Source organism: Meleagris gallopavo, chromosome 4 (genome assembly GCF_000146605.3).
Source record: "Meleagris gallopavo isolate NT-WF06-2002-E0010 breed Aviagen turkey brand Nicholas breeding stock chromosome 4, Turkey_5.1, whole genome shotgun sequence".
NCBI classification, from domain to species: domain Eukaryota; kingdom Metazoa; phylum Chordata; class Aves; order Galliformes; family Phasianidae; genus Meleagris; species Meleagris gallopavo.
Window position 1 is genome coordinate 35,219,518 of NC_015014.2, and position 22,751 is coordinate 35,242,268.

General features: G+C 38.3%; 2 long non-coding RNA genes across 2 annotated transcripts in view; one reads left to right on the forward strand and one right to left on the reverse strand.

The window, feature by feature from the left end:
* The window catches only part of LOC109367307, a 15,654-nt gene extending 3,183 nt beyond the window's left edge, over nucleotides 1-12,471 (reverse strand). Inside the window, exons 1-2 of the long non-coding RNA XR_002114330.1 lie at nucleotides 12,341-12,471; nucleotides 3,763-3,886 (exon numbers count right to left, since the gene is read on the reverse strand). This is a non-coding gene — a long non-coding RNA (uncharacterized LOC109367307). The remainder of the gene's footprint in view (nucleotides 1-3,762; nucleotides 3,887-12,340) is intronic.
* On the forward strand, nucleotides 2,776-3,623 carry LOC109367309. The gene is made up of 2 exons (XR_002114332.1): nucleotides 2,776-2,826; nucleotides 3,411-3,623. It is a non-coding gene; the product is annotated as an uncharacterized LOC109367309 (long non-coding RNA).
* Nucleotides 12,472-22,751: the final 10,280 nt, after the last annotated feature.

A 22,751-nucleotide genomic window follows, 5' to 3' on the forward strand; every position in this document is an offset into this window, starting at 1 on the left:
TTTTTTGCTATTGTAGATTTAAAATAAAGAAATAACTATAACTATAGTGATAATTCATTTCTAATTTCAATTTGGCAGGGCTGAAGAAAAGTAAATCAACACTGAAGAGTAGAAAATGGTTAGAAAATTGCATTCACTTTTTTTGAACATTTTGAAACATTTTTGAACACTTTTCTATTTTGCCTCTTGACAAAAGATTTTTATGCGTAACTGATTTTAAAAAATAATTTCAACCCATTCTACTGAGTACAGTACAGAAGTGTCTGAATAGCAGAAAATTTGGGCATCATCTCTATTACAGACTGACAGAAATTATTGTTTTGAACCAGCCCTAAGTTCCCACTACTTTTGTGCCCTGTTTCTGAGTGTGTCCTATAACATATTCTTAAAAGGATGCAGGATTAGGGCTCTGTGAAGAGGTTTCCCTTTTCATCGCAGTGCTGCTGTCATAACGTCTCTGCTAACAGCAGGAAGAGCTGTCACCACAAAACTCCAATGATCATGGTCACTATTCAAAATGGCAATTTCCTAATCTAGAAATGATTCCCTCTTTATAAAGCCAGGGGACTGTCATTAAAGGAACCGACACGTTATCTGTGCTCCATCTGCTCTGCATTTAGTAACTAATATTGAAACACGACTAAAAACAAAAGTACAAAAAATCACCAGAACCAACAACAGCAACAGAAGGAAGAAAACATCATAAAGAAGAAAAAAAACTACCCTGCTGGTCATTGTATCCCTCACCTGTCTGCTGACTTCTCTGTCAGTTTTAATGGGGCACAAAAGGAGGCAGACTGGAATTTAAAAAAAATGCTTATTTAAGAAAGAGGTTTTCACAGGAGACTTGACTCTGTTTGGGAAGGCCAAAGTACAGGTGAAAACACAAGTTACGTGCAGGTTGTAATTTGGTTCTCCCTTTTTGGTTTGCTTACTTTCTGCTTCCCTTATGCCCATAAAATGTCTTTCTTTAATTTCTCTTTAACATTTATTTGTTTTCATATTGCCCTTGCTACAATTCGCCTCTTCCTTGTGCTTCAGCTCAGCATTATTTCTTCTCCTCTTAACCTTCCATTTTTAATATTAAATGCTTATTTTTTTTTCCTTCTGTCTAGCTTTTGAAATTTTCCCCTTTGTTTCTTCTTTTCTCCAAGTATAATTATTTTCAATTACCACATATAGAGCACACCCACCTGCTGGGAATTATGGGTTTTAAATGAAGTGGTCAGGATGCAGAAAAAGGCAGAAGGAGCAGGTGGAGCTGAGCACTTGCAGAAACTGAGACTGGTTTTATCTCAGATAAAAGGGCAGATACTCCTTGCTCCTGAGACTCCATCATTGTTGGTCCCATTAATATAAAAAATGTGGTAAGATAGTTGTGCACAGGACATGAAATGAGCACATCAAAACATTTCCCCACACTATGGGTAATTACATTTCACAAATAATCTAATTTGCATGTGTTTGGGTTTGTCTTGTACTGGCAACTAATTTTTTATGAATCATTGTTCACATACGCTGTCAGAACACTGCCCCATTTTTTGTGCAGCCCAATATAATCTAGTGACAACGGCAATATAGCTGTAAAGTCATGAAGTGGTGATTTTGTATAATAAAACTAGCATAGTTTATTTTCTAGTGATAGCGGCTAAGTTACTTTTCCCAGTGGAAAACTGTCATCTCAAAATGTAGAATGGTGGGAGGTCAAGCATTCAGATTGCTATTCCTTGAGCCAAGTACAAGCAGAGAGCTCAGGAAGATTGGGACTGCTATCAAACATCTTAGTTAAATACAAGAAATATCATATGTACACACTTGTACACAAGCCTGAGGTTTTATTCATTTGATTCCATCTGTGTTGCACAGAATTTGTTTCCCCTTTGAATTCATGGAAGTATCAGGATTTAACAAATCCTCTGATATGAGTTCAAGAACCTGAATTCACTAAACATAACAGATACAATAATGAAACTTCAGCACATCAAAAACTAGAAATAAAAAATGCATACTTTCATAAAGAATACAAGAGACTGAGCACAACTTAATAAGTCATGAAATAGAAGCCACTGATACCTGGCGTAAAACAGATCACACAGCTAGTAACAGCTGATTTTAAAAAAATCTCTTACCAATCAAATCCAGAAACAGACTTTACAAGAGTAATAACAACCATGTCTGGTTACTGCATGATTAATGTGCAAAGCATAATTTATTCGTTAGCACTAATTGGACTCAGGATAGTGCACCTTGCTCACTACCGTCACTGAGATTCCCTGTGGTCTACAGCTAGCAAAAGGTAATTTTTTTCTTTAGCTGATAAGACAACCACTAACTGCCTGGGATTACGAAGCAACTTTCCTTACGGATAAATGATTCCAAGCTGTTCAATGTAAGCATAATTAATACAGAATGGTAGCCACCACATCAACCACAGATAAGTTGGTCAAATACTATGATGAAAACACTTAATCTTTCCATTTCCTAATTTCATTCTGTATGCTGATAAGTCACATCCAGCACAGCAAACGATACACCAAACCTATGACTGGGCACACCAGAACCATAACTTTCCACGAGGAACACGTCAGCAACAAAGACCAACTTACTGGCTGTATGGGAACTGCTGAATCACGGCCTGAACCTCTGATTGATCATCTGAGGCAAGCAATGAGTCAGCCATGGAGCACAGGTGAAGGTAATTCAACTGTGCTGCTGGAAGGGGTGGAACCTGGCTCCTACATCCTATTTAAGTGCTGACTGCCACTGAAAAAGGATCTCTTCTTGGAGATCGCTCCTTGTGGAGAATATTGTGAGCCCACAACATCAGTAAGCATTTTCCATTTATTATCTTCCTGTTAAAATAATCTAATTAGCCTAACTTTCCTGGATATTTCTTAATTATAACATCTGTATATTTGGTGATTATATACTGGCTCACAGGCCTGGCAGGATGGTATGGGTGCACAACAGAGCTGCTGTCACTCTGGAAAGCCCTGGGAAGTCAGTGGTGGAAAGAAGCCACAATGCAGGGCTTGCAATAGGAAATGGACGGGAATATTTGACTGCTAACTCATAGGACAGAGTGCTGGCATTCTGAATAGCCTCTTTTCACTTCTGCCTCCTTTTTCTAAAGGCTTTTTTGCTTTCTTATTTACTTCCTTAGCACTATTTCTCAGTTTTTAATCCTTTTCTCTGAAGTCTGATACCTCAATTATATCAAACATTTCCAGCCCAAAACTGTGAACTTCTCACGCTTTTCTTCTTACTTTAACATTGAACTTCAAAACTCCAAAGCAAGTCCAATGAGATATAACAGAAATAAATAGTCAAAGACTTTCCCAGTAAGTTCACAGAACTACACTCCCCTTGTATCTCTTTAACTATTGCCCTTCAATTGCTTGTTTGCACAGGCTCCAGTCATCCAAAAGGCACTTCAGGACCTGAAAACCACCTCTTGGCAAAGGCGGGCACAGAACACTGTGCCAGGTTGACATGTGTGCCCTTTAGAAGCTTTACAGCAAGTAGCTCAGATGAAGATTCAGCTGGCAACTTTGTTCATATTTTGACACATCAGTGAAGTGCTTTGCTTTTCTCTAAAACCACAAGGGACACTCAAATCCTGTCTAAATGCCTAGCTCACTTCTCTCTGACCCCTATTTTTAGGGCTGCACCATCCTTCTCCTTAGTGTACATGTAAGCAAAACCTCTGTATTTGCTATCTCAGCTCAGAATAAGTCACTTGTATATTTACTCGATACTTACATTTTGTAAAAGGAAAAAAAGAGAAGGAGGACCACATAAGTGTCTGCTTATTGTTGAATCCATTTGCAGAGACCGGTGATAATTTGGTGTTTCTCCTCTTGGTGCTGTGTCTTCTGAGAAGATACTAGAAAAATAAAATAACAGAATCATAGAATGGACTGGGTTGGAAGAGACCTTAATGGTCATTTAGTTTCAGTTCCCTTGCAGTTGGTAAGGCTGCCAGCTACTAAAATCAGGCACCAAATCAGGCTGCCGAAGGCCTCATTTAATCTGGCCTTGAACACCTCCAGGGATGGAGCATCCACAGCTTCTCTGGGCAACCTGTACCAGGGCCTCACCACTCTCTGAGTGAAAAATTTTCCCATAAGATCTAATCTATATCTTCCCTCTTTTAGTTCAAAACCAGTCACCTTTATCCTGTCACTATCAGATTATGTAAAAAAGTTGGTCCCCCTACTGTTTATGAGCTCCTCTTAAGTACTGGAAGGCCACAATGAAGTCTCCCTGGAGCCTTCATAGTAAACAAGCCCAGCTCAATTAATCCTCCTTCATAGTAGAAGTGCTCCAGCTTTATGTTCTTAGTGACCCTCCTCTGGACCTCTTCCAACAGCTCAGCATCCTTCTTGTGCTGGGTGACCCAGGCCTGGATGCAGTGCTTCAGATAGGGCCTTACAAGGGCAGAGTACAGGAGGGCAATCACCTCCCTCTCTCTGCTGTAACCTCTCTTTTGATGCAGCCCAGGCTGCAAGAACACATTGCTGGTTCATGTCCAGCTTTTTGTACACCAGAACCCCCAGCTCCTTCTCAGTAGGGTCACTCTCAACAATCTCTTCTTCTAATCTGTACTCATATCTGGGATGTCCCCAACCCAAGTGTAATACCTTCCGCTTGGCTTTGTAGAAACTCATTAGGTTAATGTGGGCCCACTTCTCAAGCTTATCCAGGTCCCTCTGGATGGCATTCTCTCCTTCTATAATGTCAACTGCACAACTCAGCTTGGTGTCAACAGCAAGCTTGCTGAAGGTGCACTCAATTCCATCATCAATGTCATTGTTGAGGAGCACCAGTCCCAAGACTGATCCCTGGGAGACACCACTTATCACTGGCCTCCACCTGAACTCAGAGTCACTGACAACAACGCTCTAGCTGTGACCATCCACAGATTTTTTTATCCATCGAATATTCTATCCTTTAGATCCACCTCTCTCCAATTTAGAGATAAGTATGTGGTGTGAGACCATGTCAAAGGCCTTGCAGAAGTCCAGATAAATGATATCAGTTGCTCTTTGTTTGTCCATTGATGCTGTCACTCAATAGTAGAAGGCCACCAGATCGGTGAGGCAATATCTGCCCATGGTAAAGTCATACTGTCTTATATCACCTCCTTGTCTTGCATGTGCCTTAGCTTCAAGGAGGATCCATTCCATGATCTTCCAAGGCACAGTGGCGAGGCTCACCAGCCTATAGTTCCCCAGGTCTTTCATTCAATGGGAGTGATGTTTACCTTTTTCCAGTCACCAGGAACTTTTCCCAACAGTCATGACTTTTCAAATATGATGGAGAGCTTCTTGGCAACCACATTAGCCAGTTCCTTCGGGATTCCGTCATGTCATGTCATCTGACCCCACAGACTCGTGCACATTCAGCCTCTTGAGGTGATTTCAGACTTATTCTTCTTTTACAGAAAAAGAATGGCTTTGCTCTCCTGTCCTATGCTTAAGGTTCAGGGACATGAGAGATGTAGGAAGACTGCCAGTGAAGTCTGAGGCAAAGAACTTGTTGAGGACCTCAGTCTACTCCATACTTGTTGTAGACAGTTTCCTCTTTTCATTTATCAGAGGGGGATATATTCTCCTTGGTCTGTCTCTTCTTGACTAATGTATCTATAGAATCGCTTCCTGTTATTTTTCTCATCCATCACCACACCTTGGTTCCACACCTTGGCTTTCCTGATCCCATCTCTGCATGCCTTGTATTCTTCCCAGGCCACATATCCCTGTTTCCAGTGCCTTTACATGTTCCTCTTTTCCCACAGTTTAACCAGCAGGTCTTTCTTCAGCAATGCTGATTTTCTGCCTCCTCTGCTTGATTTCCTATGCTGGCGGATAGAGAGCTATTGTGCTTTGAAGAACGGTATCCTTAAAGAACTGCCTACTCTGCTCTCTAAAGGCAGTCTCAATCATTCCTTAAACAGCCAAAAGTTCTCTTCAAGTTCGAAGTTCTGATTTCATTTTTTGCCAGGCCGATATTCCTCAAGATCACAAACTCTACCAGGGCACAGTCACTACATCTCAGATTGCCTCCAACCTTAACCTCTTTAACAAGCTCCTCTGCATTGGTGAACGCTAGGTCTAGGAACACTTCTTCTCTGGTCATTTTATCTAATAGCTGGATCAGGAGGTCTCAGCACACTCCAGGAGTCTACTGGATTTCCCAACAGACAAGTGGTTGAAATTCCCCATCAAGATGAAAATCTGCAAGCACAACACTTCCTGTAGCCAAAGCACAAAGGCTTCACCCATGGGCTCCCCTGATCAGGCAGCCTGTAGTAGACCTTGATCACCCAACGTCCTTTGTTAATCCAGTCCCTGATTTTTACCAACAGGCTCTTGACTTGATCATGGCTGTACTTCAGAGAACTTCACTGAATACCTCATGGGTTGCACAAGGAAGTCTCACCAACACGCAGTACCAGGCTGTAATCAGGATCTGGCACACAAGTACAATTCAAGGACAGCCTTCCCAAACCTCTCAATTACAGTCTGGGCAGGCCAAGCTTCAGGAGCATTAATGTGCACTCATGCAGCACAGTGTTGCATAGTCAGGGAGCTGCTCTATATAGATCCTAGAAAATGTATGTGTGTTTTAGTTCAGTATTACATTCAATTAAGTGGTTCCACTTTTTAACAAATAACCTCAAGAGTTTGTACTAAATCCACAGCTCTACTGGTTGGAAAGACGAGGAATTACAAATTATAAACACAAATCTGTAATAATACTAACACAAATCTATTGGTGAGATTATAGCATCAGCCTGCATATGAGTTTCGTATGCAACAGCTCAAGGAAGGAGACAGTGAACTGCAGGATATAGGTTGATTCTCTACTAACCTAGTACCAGGGTGAAAAAGGGCTGATGAAACAAATACTTAGCTCTTCAACACATGTTCTCAGAATAGCTCACTCTAAAGTATGTGGAGAAAACTTGTGCCCCACATTGAAGAAAGCTGGGTTCTGTTTGAGAACCCAAAGAGAGAAGCAGCTGTACCGGAGTCAGAAAAGAACAAAAGGCACCCTATGCTGATAGTCTGGCTTTAGACATGAGAAAAGAGGTTTTCCCTGAAACTGGGAAACTAAGGACTGAAAATAAGTATAGAAAGAGAAATTTTTTTGTTTGTTTGTTCTAGGAGGCAGCACTGAGTAATAATGCACATTTTGCAAGCATCCAAAATTGTTTGTTTCTTTACATTCATTTGGGCTTCTTGCGTGTAATTAACTACACCTAGAAATAAAATCCACAAGGATGAAAAAGTATAAACATGAATAAACGCAACTATTATTTTTTTTTCTTCTCTCATATCACACACTTTCAATTGGAGGGGAAGGTTTCAGTTTATCTGCATGTTGCTAATAGAAAGCTTGTTTGCTGTCTGGTCTAGTGCCAGTGCAGTCACAAAGCACAAGCAACTCATGCCCCCCAAACCATCTCTATCTCATAGGGCAGGAACAGCATAAGAAAGTCATATGGAAATCATACACTGAGATCACCTTCCGCTCAGCAGTTACCTTCACGCTATCTGCTCTTGGCTATCTAGGCACTAAAAGAAAAGAAAAAAAAGAAAAACACCCGCTTCCTGACCGAACACTAAGTAAATTTTAATTCCAATATTCCTATTCTCTGTACAGCACTATGCCATTTCTTATATATGTCAGGGATTGGGTTCAACACATTCTTCAGACTTTTGCCTGCAGTAGCAGGTAATACACAGACACAGCTCTTGGCCAAATCTTCCACAGTGAACAAATTTGACAGAGGAACCACTGATGCAGAATGAATGCAAATCAGGATGCCAGTTTATTTTCCAGTCAGTTCTGCACATAACTAGAATCTAATCCAGTTATGGTAAATATTCAAAATCTAGATGCAACAGTAAAACATATGTAAATTGCCATTGTGATTATTTTTTTAAATAAACAAGATTCTAGCAAATCCATCTCATTTCATTATCCTCTGCTGCAGAAAAGAAAATTCAGTTGCCAAGAGCAAATTAAAAATAATACTGGCAATATATAGTTTAGAAAGGCATTCTACATCTTAAAAAAATAAAGTCCCTGGATGCCATAAAGGCTAATAAATTATTGCACAGGCCACAAGCAACATATCTCTGCACAAAGTAGATTATCTGCTCACATAAACAAAACAAAACAAAAAAGAAAGTGTGCCACTTCAAATATGAGAACACCACTGTTATTGCATTTTATATTTTTAATGAAATTTTAGAGGCAATAACTGATTACAGAAGGTCTGTCCACTCTCAGGTTGTCAGTTTACATAAATGCCTAGTAGGGAAGCCAATATTAATGGCCTCAGCTTCACTGTAGCCTGGAGCTACATTTGGTTGTGAACAGAGAAGCTGTAATGCCAGGCTCTCTGCCCTGTTTGCCTGCCAGATTGTGACGCATCTTTCAGAGGAGTGCTGCAAACAGACATGAGTGCCTGCCTGCTTCTGCTGTCAAGGTTCTTAAAAGCAAACTTGTCGACCAGAGAATGAAAGCTAAATGGTTGTCTAGCCAAAATTACACTATGCTGCTGAGGGCATTTTTAATACAGGAAGTGCTGAGAGCTCACTTTTGTATATATGCCCTTGCAGATTGAGTCAAATGTCAACACAATTTATGCATTCAAATGGAAATATGCTACATGTACTAAATAAAGCCATATTAAGAACAATAGTTGTTTTTGTATTATTTAATTTGTTTTCTAAGCAAAAAAATGTGAAGTTCAGTATAGGAAAAGACCAAATTCAGGAGTTTGCTCTATAGGAATGTAATGGAAACAGCACAAAATATTTTCACTAACAAAAGTTAGTGGCCATTTTATACCAAGAGTAAAAAGAAATGCTGTGAGTTTTGAACTGAGAGGAATGAATTTTAAATTCTCTCAACCTCTTATTTTTTTTTTCCCTGGTATTGTGTTAGAGAGGTAGAGAAAGTGAGGTGAAGTCTAGAAAACTAAATGCTTCTAAAGGGAAAGCAAGGACAACACAGTGTAGCTCCTGAGTAATTCTTGCAGAAAAAATCCTGGTATGCCGAAAACAAAAACACAGTTATGAAATTCTCAATGCATATACAGAGCATTTATCTGATGCATTTTTCTTTATCTTCCTCACTTAATTCTTCTTCAATTCTTATCCAAAAGAAGCCAAAGGAAATATTCTCATTAGTTCCACTGCCCCTCCTCAGGCTCCTAACACTATCATTTCATTTAGGTCCTACAGTGCACACTGCTATCAAGTATCACAAAATGTTAACAGATTAGTTAACTTTCATGAAAATGAAAAATTAATCTGATAACAGATATTGCTAAATATATAAAACAAATAGCAACACTCACCTTTTTTAGCTGTATATCTGTCAGAAGCAGGATATACATCTTGGCAGGAAAGCTGCATTTTTGTTTTGAGAAGTTGCACCCAGATACAAAATTTGTGACCACTGCCTTTTGGACTATAGGACAGCCTCCATGTTTGTATAGCAAACCTCATCTACTTTCAACAGTCACAAATAGAAAGGCTACAGGGTTTAAACCATTTCCCAGATATGATATTCCTACCAGGCAACAACAGCTGAGCAATAAACTCATAGCCGTAAACGTTTCTGAAAGCATCAAGTTCATGGCCAAAACCATAACTACAGTAGTATCAATTGATGTCCAAAATGCAATCTAGTTGCATGGTTCCTTTTAACATGAAACAATATCTTACATTGCAGGGTACTTACAAGTAGCCTCCAGGTTAAATAAAATGGCTTAAGGTCAGGTGGGATGGCTCTGAATGGATCTGTTGAGTCAGCCTGAGATTTGTGGCCTCCTCTGAGCCTTCAGGGCTCTCAGATTTCATCCCCCTCCTATCGAACACTATCAGTATCACTTTAGACTGGATATTGAAATCACTTAGCTGCAATAAAGGAGTGCTACAGAATTGAATCCCATTTTGCTCAGCACTATCTCTAAACTATTATCAGTGTGAAATGAAATCTAATGTCTCCCTTAGCAATCCCATCTTCTTTGTCCTCTTGTTTTTCTAGGAATGTTATGATACACTAAATTCATTTATACACCCAATAGTACATGGACTGTACTACAGATTTCAAAAAGTGTTTTCCAAATTTATGCAACCACTGTGTCAGGTTGCTATTCAGCCATCATACACTCAGAGAAATCATTAATAGAAGTAAAAAGAGACAATGCAAACACCTTAGATAAAAGACAAACTTACATAAAATGATTAGAAATGTGAGGATGGTGAAATTACTTTAGTAAAACAAGTTAACCTAATCTCCAGAGCACTCACACTAGTGGCTTTATGGGAAGGCAGTCAAAATTCCCTGCTGCCATTCCACAATGTTAATTTAGATTTTTTCACACACTCTTAAAAGAAAGTAATCTCTGTTAGGTTGAATACAGAAGCCCAACACATCCACTCCCTCTCTCTTGCTAGCAATTAGTTACTTTCCTTTTCCTCATCTGATTCTTATTTGCTGAAATTTGATTTACAGATAAGATGCCAATAATAAAGGTATGGTTACCTGTGACCACATCTTCTTTTCCTTATTCAAAATTATATCATAATAGAAAAAAAGAAAACGTGACTGCATCTCTGCAATTTCGTCTAATGTCCTCGTTAACAAAGTGAGCTCTAGGACAGTACAAACATTATACAGAAAATAGAACCAGTTGAAATTCAAATGCCTTGACTTCCATGGGGAAAACAAGACAACAGCTATGGGTTATGCTATCTGAGATGCATTTTTTCTCAGTGCTGCTAAATACTTAGATTTCCATAGTCTTGTCTTTTTGTCATTTGTGATATCCCTTCTTTCTCTCTAATTACATCTTATATTCTGCAGTACTGGAAGTTTTACTGAAACAATGTACAAAGCAGGTGATGAATCTGCAGAGCTAACTAATTAAAGGATGAATTTTCAGGGCAAGTGAGGATATAGCCTGCCCCAAGAAGGAGTTTTAGAGGAGGATTATTGTGTTGTCAACTATTGAGAACAGATGTAGTTTATGGAGGTTGGGCAAAAAGCTCATCTGATAGCTCTTGGCCAAGTTAAGATGATGGCTAGTCAACAAAATACGATGTCCAAGAGACTGTGAAACTAAACCCTCCAGAAATATGTCCAAAGAATAATCCAAGCGTAAGGCAATACTGTACTAATAAATCAGCTTAGCCTCTTAACACTAACAGAATCAGATATGCGTATAATGATTCTGTTTAAAACATCTGAGGTGCTTGTCAAAGCTTTGTTATCGATATACATAATATACATAATTTTATTAAATAAAAAGAGATTGTCAGATTCCAGTTTTCATCAAATTTAATAAATGCTTTTACTCTTTTTATTACTGAAGATAAATTTCTTTAAATAGCTGCATGTCACAGTGTCCTCCTGGATAGCATTTTTAACTGCTCACGATTATTTCTGGAGTGCATTAGTTCCAATAATGTCATGAAGATAGGATCTAGAACTGTGAGGCTTTGACATAGCTCATCAGAATTACAGCCTGCTATGCATATGACACTACACTGATTGGTAATAAAGTAAAAAATGATAAATTAAAATAAAAATCTTGGCAGGGAATTATGCAAAATGTCTCCACTGTTTACCTTGAGCAGTCAGTAAAAATGGTATATAAAATAAAGCATATACAAAATTAACAAATTGTAAGCTAACAATAATTGCTGCTGAGTGTATATATATATACACACACATGTACATATATTACTCAAAATAAAGAAGAATGAATGTATTGCGTATTTCAAGGTAATTAACTATTTCAGTAGTTGTAGGATCAGTATGTAGCTTTTCTTCATATAACTTTCAAACTTAAAACAAAATCAGTAGTGAAGCAGAATATAAGCTATTGCTTGCATTAGGTAGTATATTGCAGCTTAGAGTAAGATACCACTCAGCATGAATAAAACTACCACAATTTATACTTACATTCAAGTTCCAAGTTCAGGATAAACATACTAGAAATTGTACCTTCCTTGTATTTTTCTAACTTCTGAAATATAATCACAGCTTAAATGAAAGCAGACAAGACAGTTGCTGAGAAATGTTTTGACTGTGGAAATGAATAACTACATAACACCGTATTCAATTTACCTCACTTTTACCATCAGCTGGCATAATACATGATTTTAGCAAAGAAAAGACGTACACTCATGTGACAAACTGAACATACTGGCCAACGTGACACTGAACATCCAGAATCATTAGCTGTCAGGAAGTAAAGCTGTACCCGCATTGGAGAACTACCAGCTAAAGATCTGGTGAGGTAAGAGACTACCTGTCCTAAAGGCATCCATCTTGGACACTCCATCCATTTTTCAGCCTGAACTTCACAGTTTCTTCTTCATCCGTAGTCAAGGTGACAATTGAGTTTTCCACTTTTCTGAGATTCTTCCTTATTTCCATAATCTTCTGTAAATAAACAGGAAAATGAAAATAAGTGACAAACTTCCGAAAATAATTCCTGTTTTCTAGCCCCAGTATAGATTGCAGGAGAAAAAGGAAATGTTTGTTCTTACTTTTCTCTGATTAGATTTGAATTACCAGTATTAATAGGGATTACAATTTGCAGTTTCTTCCCTTGAAAGAAATTTCACACAGAGTAATTTGTCTCTCTTTAGTTCTTTTTCCAAACACACTGGAGCAGTAAAACTTTCCAGGACCCCTTAATTGGATGGACAGACATGTGAGAAGGGCAAAAGGATGCCTTTCCAAAGCAGAGTTGCAGGGATCATATCAACAATAATTCTGCCCCTCCTTTTAAACCATACTTCCAGGGGACTTGTTCTAATTTAAAGTGTTTTTGTTTTTTTTTTTAATCTCTCTTTTATTCAAAAACATGTATTTGGGTGAAAAGCCCTTAAACAGTAATGCCCATCACTGCAAAAAAAGGTGAAAAACTCATTTAATGGAAAAATTATTTTACAAGGTACAAAAGGCTATCCAAACACTAAAAACAATGGCTACTTATGTTCCCCAGTCAAGGCTCTTACTGACTGCACTGAATTGACTAGATATATGGTAGACAACCAACTTATATCATTTGCAGATTATGCAAGTTATAACAACATCCTGATGTAGAAAATATTTTTTTTCAGAAGATATTGCCTCTTAAATTAGCTTTTACATGTAAATATAGAACAAGACTATTAGGATGGCTATTAGACCATAATAAGGGATGCTCATGATTTATCTCTTAATTTTTTTCCCACTACCGTAGCATAGCAGTACAATTCCCTTTTCAACCACAAACCATGTTCATGACATAATACTGTGCAATAAAATTGACACAAATAAGATCAATGGGTCATATTATTCTGTGTGATTGAATCAGAAGGCAACACAACTCCAGAGAATTGGTAATTCATTGAGTATCTTTCATAAGATTTTAGAAGATCCAATTGCCACAGATGAATTAGAAGCCAAACAGCAATAAACAACAAAATTACAGAAGCTTTCTATAAAAAATCAGGCAAGCTTCTCCTCAAAACAGGTTAAGCAAGACATCACTGGCACTTGTTAACTAGGTCAGAGTCAATTGCAATTTAATATGTGAATTTTCATGCAATTAATCTAATATGGTAAAGAAGTATAATTAACGATCGTGTTGGGTGGGTCAACATTAACCACCTGCTGAAGATACAGATTGTAACAAAGGACACAGCAGGTCCATCACAGAAGCAGAGAATTTAAAGGCTTATCTCAGAAACCTTCCCTACCTCACCAGTACATAGGCTGCTCTGAAAGTAATGCCTTTGGTTTCTTTGCATGGAAACTGCAATACATACAAAGAGCACATTGATAGAGCAAATTCACAGCTATAAAATGCATTTTTCAAGATTTTCACCAACATTACTTATGCATTTTCATCAACAATGAACAAGAGCCTTTATGCTGTGCTCCTAAAAATCTGCTCCAGTGTAGGTGCCCCGCTGTTTCTGTTGGCAATGCTGAAACACACCACCTTACATCCATTGTTTGGCCTCCAGAAACATTCAGCAAGTGACAATGAATGTCAGTGGGTACATTTTTTTTTCCACATGAAGGAATTCAATGACACACCTTTGCAAAAAGGTGTGAAAGGCAAAAATACCCTGAAAGATTGAAGTAAGTAACAGCAGATGATTGTCTGAAGAAGGAAGCCATGATGATTCTATATAGTTTCAGTCTTTGGACACAAGAACAAAATTAATAAAAAGTAATAAGGAAAAAATATACTTAAATTTTTGTTTTCCCCTAAATAGCCCTTTGACCCTAGAATTAAGAACTCTATAAACTTGATGTCTGAGAAAACGTCTGTGACAGACACCCAAGAGAGGCCCATCAGAGCTTTACAAAAAGAATTTTTAAAGAGTCTGGATGCATGAGATGGAATGGTGTATCAGTTTCCAGATAAGTTTATCTTCCTGATCTTTAAAATAAATAAATAAATATTAAATAATAAAAAATAAGGCAAACACCCATAACACGTAAGCTTTACAAAATAAAAATCTAGGCAAACTGTAGCCATGAAGCAGCCATATACACATTCAACTTAATCTCAGCGCACATTTTATATGTCAGAATACATTTTTCTTTTTTAGATGGAGAACTAATTGGCAAATAGTTCATGATGACTTCCTACAGTAACTACTGACAAATTAAAAACAAATTTTTTTTTGGCTATTTTGCCCAGCACATTCTTTACATTGCACACACACTGCAGTTTTTATTTGGTGCACCAGTTTTTCCATAAATTACACTGGCATAAAGCTGTTGAAATGCAGGCAGTAATCAAGATCTTAGTTTTACTAGGTGTATTATTTTGCGCATAAACATAAGGTACTTGCCTGGTTAAGTCACAGAGAACTGCTGGTTGAACTCAGTAAAATAAATACTGCATGTTAGAAAAATGGGTCTTCTAGTACAGAGATTATTCTGTAAAAGATAAGAAAAAAAATCATCCTAGAAATATAGTTACAATGTAACGTTTTGTTCTATCCTCAACCTGACAATTTTACTTCAAATCTGAATAATTTCACCTCTATCTGGAGAAGTAATATCTACACAAGAATTGGCTTAAAGTAATAAAGAAAACTTTTAGCAAGTGTCCTCCAAGAAATACTGGTGTTTTGACTATACTTGGAAGACAGGCAGAGCACTGAACTAGATATTTCGATTGATGGTGCAATCAAGAGAAGAAAGTCAGATGCTTTGTAGTGCTTCCAGGACTATTATCTATGGGGAATTTTGCTATTTTATTATTAAAAAAATAAAAAATAAAAAAATCAAACACATAGCCAGCATAGCTTCCTGTACCAAATACATAACCTAGAATTTTCAAGAACATTAATTTTTTAAAAAAGAAAGAGGGCTTAAAACACACTCACACAGTTTAGCTTAAAAAGCATAATCTTTGTTCATATAAAACAGGCTGGGCTGCTGCATTCTGACTACTTCTAAATAATAGCAGGTCACAATAGCAGGAAGAATAATACAACTGGGAATATTACTAAAGAGTTTGTCAGGTATGGATTAGGAACAAAGCGTGCAATCTTGTAGGTTGAAGAATAACTCCTACATATTAAAACAAGAAACACAAAGTTCAGTTGTATGTTCTTTGTGTGTGTGTGTATGTGTGTGTGTGTGTGTGTGTTGAAGACTATCACAGTAGACATGAAAACTGTGGATGTACTTTGCAACTGGCTGAAGATACCTGCAGTTTCAAAATGTCATAGAGGGTGGTTGCTCATCAGTCTTCAGCCATCTTTTAAATAGACCAAAGCCAAATCATTGGTATTTTAAATTGGTCTAAGATGCCATCATCATGTAAAGATAAAAGCTTCCACTAGGTTTCTGACTGCTGCACTATTTTCAATGGCAGTAGAAAAACAAGCTTCTTTACAATTATACAATTTATTTTTGTTTTTCCTCTTTTGAAAACTTACTATTATTTGCTATGAACCATTAACATAGGCTACCTAGCACAAGCATCTGGGTGAGAGAGAAGCGTACACTGTTGTCCCTGGTGTGCTGAATTGACCGAAAACAACATTGAAAGTGACATCCAGGATCTCTTCAGGTACTGCTATTTACTTCTAAAATATAGATTCCATTAGACAGAATAACACTTTCATTCCAGGCAGAATGAAATCTTAAAACTGATGACATGAAGATAAGAAACAATAACTGCAATGTCACTTTCAAGTGCCATTCTGCAAATAAAGTCATAATATCTGCAGACGATGTAGGGCTTTGGTGTAGGCTACAAGGGAATACAGCTACTGTTTGCAAATTGAACTGGCTGTAGTCTTCTTTTAACAAGTCAAACATGCTGACTGAGCCGCCTAACCTACCTAATTGAATACACTCAAAGCAAGGTAATAGTTCTTGCTGAACTCAAGCTATGATTCTGACCATCACTGCTGTTATATCATTTCTGTACTCTGTGGTGTTTATGCTTATTATCTATACTGGCTATCCAAATAGTGCTTTTTCCTCTAAATAACAGCTAAAGATATGGAGTTATGATTAGCACATATCTCCATGGGGACTAGATACCACACCACTCAATTTTAAGTGTGATATAACGGAAAATGGAGCAGGGATTTCAAATGGCCTTTAGCTGTTAACCTCAAAAAGCATCTTTAAAAATATTGTATTTGTTATTGTAATTTCTAATACTGTCCAAAAGGATAACTCCTGGGACTGCAAGAGCTCATTGGCTTCACATGTGTATATCCTTCTCTGAGGTCAAACAGGAACCTTTCAAGAGTGCACAGTTGAGAGAAGAATTACCTAATGAAGTGCTCTTGCCTGAGCACATCCAGCTCAGACAGTGCATCCTTGCAAACATAAAAAGCAGCTTTTAATGTGAGACCTGTTTTTGTTTGAAACTATGAAATGTTTATGGGAAATTTTGCCTGTAGGCTCTGAGACATGCACATGCATAAATGCACAAAGTATTGTTCTCATTTACATCATTGTGATCTCCAGGGGAAAAAAGGTCTGAAAAACAAATTTGTTCTTACAAAGGGGATGAAATGAAATTATCAGGTTAGAACATCTTACTAACTCTGACAACCAAAGGTGCTTGCTGAAGTACACTTTGTTGAAACCTAGTCTGTTGACAGACTCTTCAAGAAACAAGATACAGAAGTCAAAAACACAAGTTTAGAAGTCAGTATTGCAGAACAATGCACTGAACTTGGTTAAGCAATGAAAAAATGGGGGCATTACATAATGATATTCCTTTGGGGAACCAGAAATAAAGGGCAATGGTGAAGCGATTATATTACAGACAGTGTAACCTCCACAGTAGTTAGTTTGATGATAAGTTCAGTTATCATTGCATAGTAATTCCACAGCATATAAAGATATTCAGTAAGAATTGAAGTGAAAATCTCAACTAAAATTTCAGTGGCTCTTTCAACTTACATTAATTTTCTAGAGAATATCTTAGAGGCAGCGAGGACTTACTAAGAAAGAGAATTCAAGCAGATCACTGGATCAGAGCGATAAGGTTAGACACGTCAGATAAATAGGCTGGGACTGAGATTGATATCAAGAATGAGAAAGAACATATGTATTCTTAGGTTAATAATTGTAAGATTATTTCATTAGCTGATGCTTGGATAATTGCCAGCGTTCCCTGAAGAGAAATATTGCATGACGGCAGAAATTTTTCTAGCCCTGAATATACATTCTCTTTCTTGGTCTTGAGATCAAGAAATCATTCATGCAAAATGTGAAAACATCCTTAGACAACTCATGACCACCTAAGGGCAAAATGAATAAGGGGAACACTACCTAAATGACCACAAAGAGTTCCAAAAAACTCCCATACAACCCTTTGTAAGTGCAGGTAGCAGAGGAAAGCAGCCAAAGGGGGATAAAGTATCATGCTTACACATGATTATGTATTTAACAGGCATTTCTTTTGTATTAGCAAGGTGGAATAATGTAGCACTGCACGTAAAAAAAAATTGCATGAGCTGAAAGACGTGTGATAATTTGTGGAAATATTCCACCTGGTACTCTGACTAGAAAATAAACCAGGTCTCCTCTCAACATGCTTTGTGAGTATGTTTCAGGACTGCATAATTGCTACATTTTCAAGTATCAAGATAAGGAACCTTAAGTTTGAAATCTTAGACTGACAGTACTGAGGACCAGGGAAACAAAGAGAAAATTAGAAGCAGAAACAGTTTCTAGGGCACGGTGTGATATTTGAGTGCCAAGAGGTAAAGACCCACCAGCCAACTGAGCTCACTGCCCATTCACATCCGACACTGGAGGTGTGCCTCAAAATCCACAGAGTCCATTGACAACAGTACTCAAAAAACTCAGCATGAGTGTTTCTATGCCCATTTATTACTACAGATACTGGTCAGTTAGCAGTGCCCTTTATTCTTTTACCTTAATGAAAGGACAGAAGGATGTAGCTGACTCAAAATTCATTGTTGCAGATATTTTATATAAATGGCAGTAGAAGTAGTTTTACTGTTTGCTTTTCTAATGTCTAGCAAATTTCACATAGGATGTATAAACAAGCTATTAAGGCTGTGCTATCAGAAGTTGGATCACATATGAATGTCCGTGCTTCCCAGACTACATGATGATGTATTGTTTTTGCAGTATTATCCATCTCAGTGAGTGTTAGAACAGTCCAGCTGGACAATTTCTGTCAGGTGGAAGGGAGTTGTCTATAAAGTCCCAGTTTCACATGCAGCAGGGCTAAAAGCTATGTAGCACATATGAAAGGAAACTGAAGAAAGACCACCAGAACTGCTCTGGAGTCGCGAGAGAAGGATTCATGCTCTGCCTCAGATGACTTATGTGATAGTAAAATACAGTTGTTTTTTTAAAAAAATCACAAGACTACTGCTTGTATATTTCTCATCCTGTAGGAGCGTGTAGGAGTCTGAGTGACAGGTCATCAAAAACACTTCTTCAGAGAACAGAGAACAGTGAGCTTCTAAGATCTGCTCTTCAGAGTTCCTCCATAACATGAGCCACAGAATTTCAGCCCATCATTTCTATATCCACACAGAATACAATCTGTTTAAATGAATGAAATCCGTAATTTCTGACTGTAAAACTGCTAGTGTTCACCTTGGAAATATAATATAATCACATTGGATTGCCTACCAACACTCAGAAAATTGCGTAGGAAAAATCCAAGAAAGAAAATCCAAGAAAAGCTTAAAAATGTAGATTTGCATTTCTGGAAGTTTGTATTTCTTACACAGCTTCTGGGAATATGTAAGATATAAATAAGCAAACAAATTATCTTCTGCATCTTTTCCCTTCTACAGAACAGGAAAAAATAACAACAATACACTCTCATGAGGTGTTACAAAATAGAAGATTCAAAGTTGCTTATGTTTAAACCACAAGGGAGTGAAATGTAAAGACTAAAGAGACATTTAGTTGTCACCATCATTATTAGGCAAAAAAACTGTTAAACAGTGCTGCTTGGGAATGCTTCCTTTGCTTTTCTAATTGCTTCCCTATGGAGAAAAGGGTGGAATGCACGTGTTGATTTTACTAAAGTCTCCTTCTAAAAGAGCTGTTTAACTTTTAAGTAACACTGAAACACAAATAACCGCGTTCAATTTACATACAAACAGCTCTGACAAGCCAAACACCCTCCCCATAGCAATAGCTGAAGCAACACAGCCTGTGTCTGCAGCCTTTTAGCTCTCCTCCTCCTAGCCGAGCACCACTCAGACACTTCATATTCTAAGGGTATAGTCACCTATAAAGCTGGGGAGAAAAAGTACTTTTTAAAGCTCTAAATTTTCAGTCCCAACTTTCTTCATAGCATTTTTGTTCAGCAAGGCACTTAGGTATAGATGTCAGTGAGAGGAATCAATACTGTTATTCACTTTCTTTTAGTTGGTCTGTGAAATGAGCAATGTGAAAATATGTATTGGCGCACCGCCAATTTCCATTAAAAACTAAGTCTGATTACATTTTTATTTCACTTTCAATAGCTTCTCTTCAGCTTTAAGTAGTGAGTACTGTACTCACGGCTGCATGCTCTGGGAAATCCCTGGCAATTCCATCCACAGAGAGTACAAAATAGCCCTACTCACTTCAGAGCAGATCTGTGCACCCTTGAAAGCATTACAGACTTGATTTGCAGGCAGAAGTGCCTCTTCCCATCGCTCAGGGGCTGCAGGGTTTGCCATGCAGGAGAGTCAAAGCTGTATCAAGAATGTTCCCTGAACGCCAGAAGTCAAAAGACAACACATGAGAAAAAACTAGCACATCCCTGCTGCATTAGCTGTCATGCTTACTTAAAAAGCATTTTGCTCAATATTTTTGGTTGTTTTTTTTTTTTTTTTGTTGGTTTTTTTTTAAAGCAGCCTTTTCAGTTACTAGATAAAAGAAAGTAGGAAAAAAAATCACAAGTTTATATACAATTAACAAAGACTTCCTATCAGTGTCACTGGTCATCACAAGGCTTGATAAATCAAATCTTTTCTTTCTCTCCCACTCGTGTTTAGTACTTCTATATAAAGTACAGCAGATTCAGAAGGATAGACTTTTTTTTGTGAAGTAGTTCAATGATTAGAGTACCATTAAAGTGACAGAAATTCTCTTTTGCCTTAGCTAAGCTACACAGCAGTATTAAAGCAATACATTCAGTGAAGCAGAGGGAAAGCATCACTCTTTTTCCGCAGATTCTGAAAAGAAGTATAAAGAAAGGGATTTACACATGCATGACAGAGAAGACTTGGAGAGAAGGGTCTTTTCTGAACAATTTTTCCTCTCTCCTTCACCAAATTTTGCTTCCTAGGGCTTCCTCTGTCTTATATGTAGGGCCTACATACTGAATGTCACTGAACATCAAGTACTTGGTCCCACTAAAATGGAAGTACCAGTTAGGAAGCTTAACGTGGGTCATGGACATCCTAAACTCTTTTAATGTGGCCTAAGCTCCTAATCTCAAGCATTCTCCTTCAGGAATTCAGTCTCACAATTCAGTAACTCACTGCTATGATCATACCAACAGCTACTAAACGTTTCTGTGACACCATTCATAAGCATAACACCTCACTACCTCACTTTTCAGGAGTTGCCCTGGAGAAACGCAGCATCTGTAGGTTTCTCAGTCTCTCTGAGCACAGCACAAGTGGGGTCCCTTCACAGTGACATGTTTTGCTACTGCAGGCAACATTTCCTCAGTGGCAGTACTGAAAGAAGCAGCTGCCATTGTCACCGCCTATCATCTGCTTTAACAAATACTAAGGAACCACTGCCAGGATTAATCCCTCTCCTGACTGAAATAGATGTCGTAACATGTACAATGAGTCTTCTCCTTGAGCAGCTTTTTCTATTTATCTCTATTTTTTGCTACAGAAGCCATGTCAACGCAAGCAAGGGATCATGTGGAAGAATGAACGGGCTCTGATTATGCATATCATATCTGACAGCCTTTCAGAGGCACTTTCTGGGTCAGCATGCTCCATTATTCTCCAAATGTCACAAAAAGGTATTTAAATCAACAGGCTGAAGAGCAAGGATTAACAAGCACAGGAACACAGACATCAGAGCACTCAGTGACATGATGTTAAATACTGTATGCCATGTCTCCACCAGCCCTTTCTGTGACAACAGTTGGGAAGCATGCAAGCATGCTTGTTCAGGGCAGGAGCTGTAGATGCCAATAGGGCCCATCTTGCACACAAACATTTTTGATGACTATTTCCACATTAGTTCATCTTGCTGGGGCATCCATCAGTCCCTTTTCCAGGCAATAGACCTCACATACAACAGCAGCGAAGCCACTGACAGCCACAGCAGGAACATGAGGCCTCCTCAGGTCCAAGGCTGCCAATGAAGGCCTTCTACCACCAGGCACAGGAGGACATAGTGTAAATTGGTACACATCAGTCTCATAGCTCTTCCCATTTCCCTTGGTACTTCTCTTACGTCCCTCTCTGTCTCTGTTTTCTCCCATGAGCATCCCATCTTGTGCAATTTGCAGAAGAATCACAGAATCACCAAGGTTGGAAAAGACCTTCAAGATCATCCAGTCCAACCATCCATCCATCACCGATAGTACTCACTAAACCATGTCCCTCAACACAACATCCAAACGTTCCTTGAACACCTCCAGGGTCTGTGAATCAACCACTTCCCATTGGGCAGCCCATTCCAGTGCCTGACCACTCTTTCAGAAAAGTAGTATTTTCTAACGTCCAGCCTAAATCTTCCCTGGCGCAGCTTGAAGCCATTCCCTCTAGTTCTACCACTAGTTACATAAGAGAAGAGCCCAATACCCAGCTCACTACAACCTCCCTTCAGGTAGTTACAGAGAGCAATCTAGGCAGAATCATGATGTTCAGAAACGTTCTTCCCTACCTCTTCCCTTGCAAGCACAGTGTGACTCCTCAAACTCATCTTAGAATCATAGAATCATTAACGTTGGAAAAGACCAATAAGCTCATCTAACCCAACAGCCAATTCATCATCAGTAAACTGTCACTCAATACTACACGTACTGAGTCCAAAGCTATGCCTGTGCACCATGCCTCTCACTATGCTTGTGACAGCCCTTGAGTCTGCCTGAGTCAGCTACTGCTTTTATTTGTTTCTGATGAACAGAGACTGTGTTGAACTTTCTGCTGTCAAATAGCACCACTGCTCTCCCTCATTCTTCCACAAGTCCAAAGAGTGGATATACATAGGATCCATCA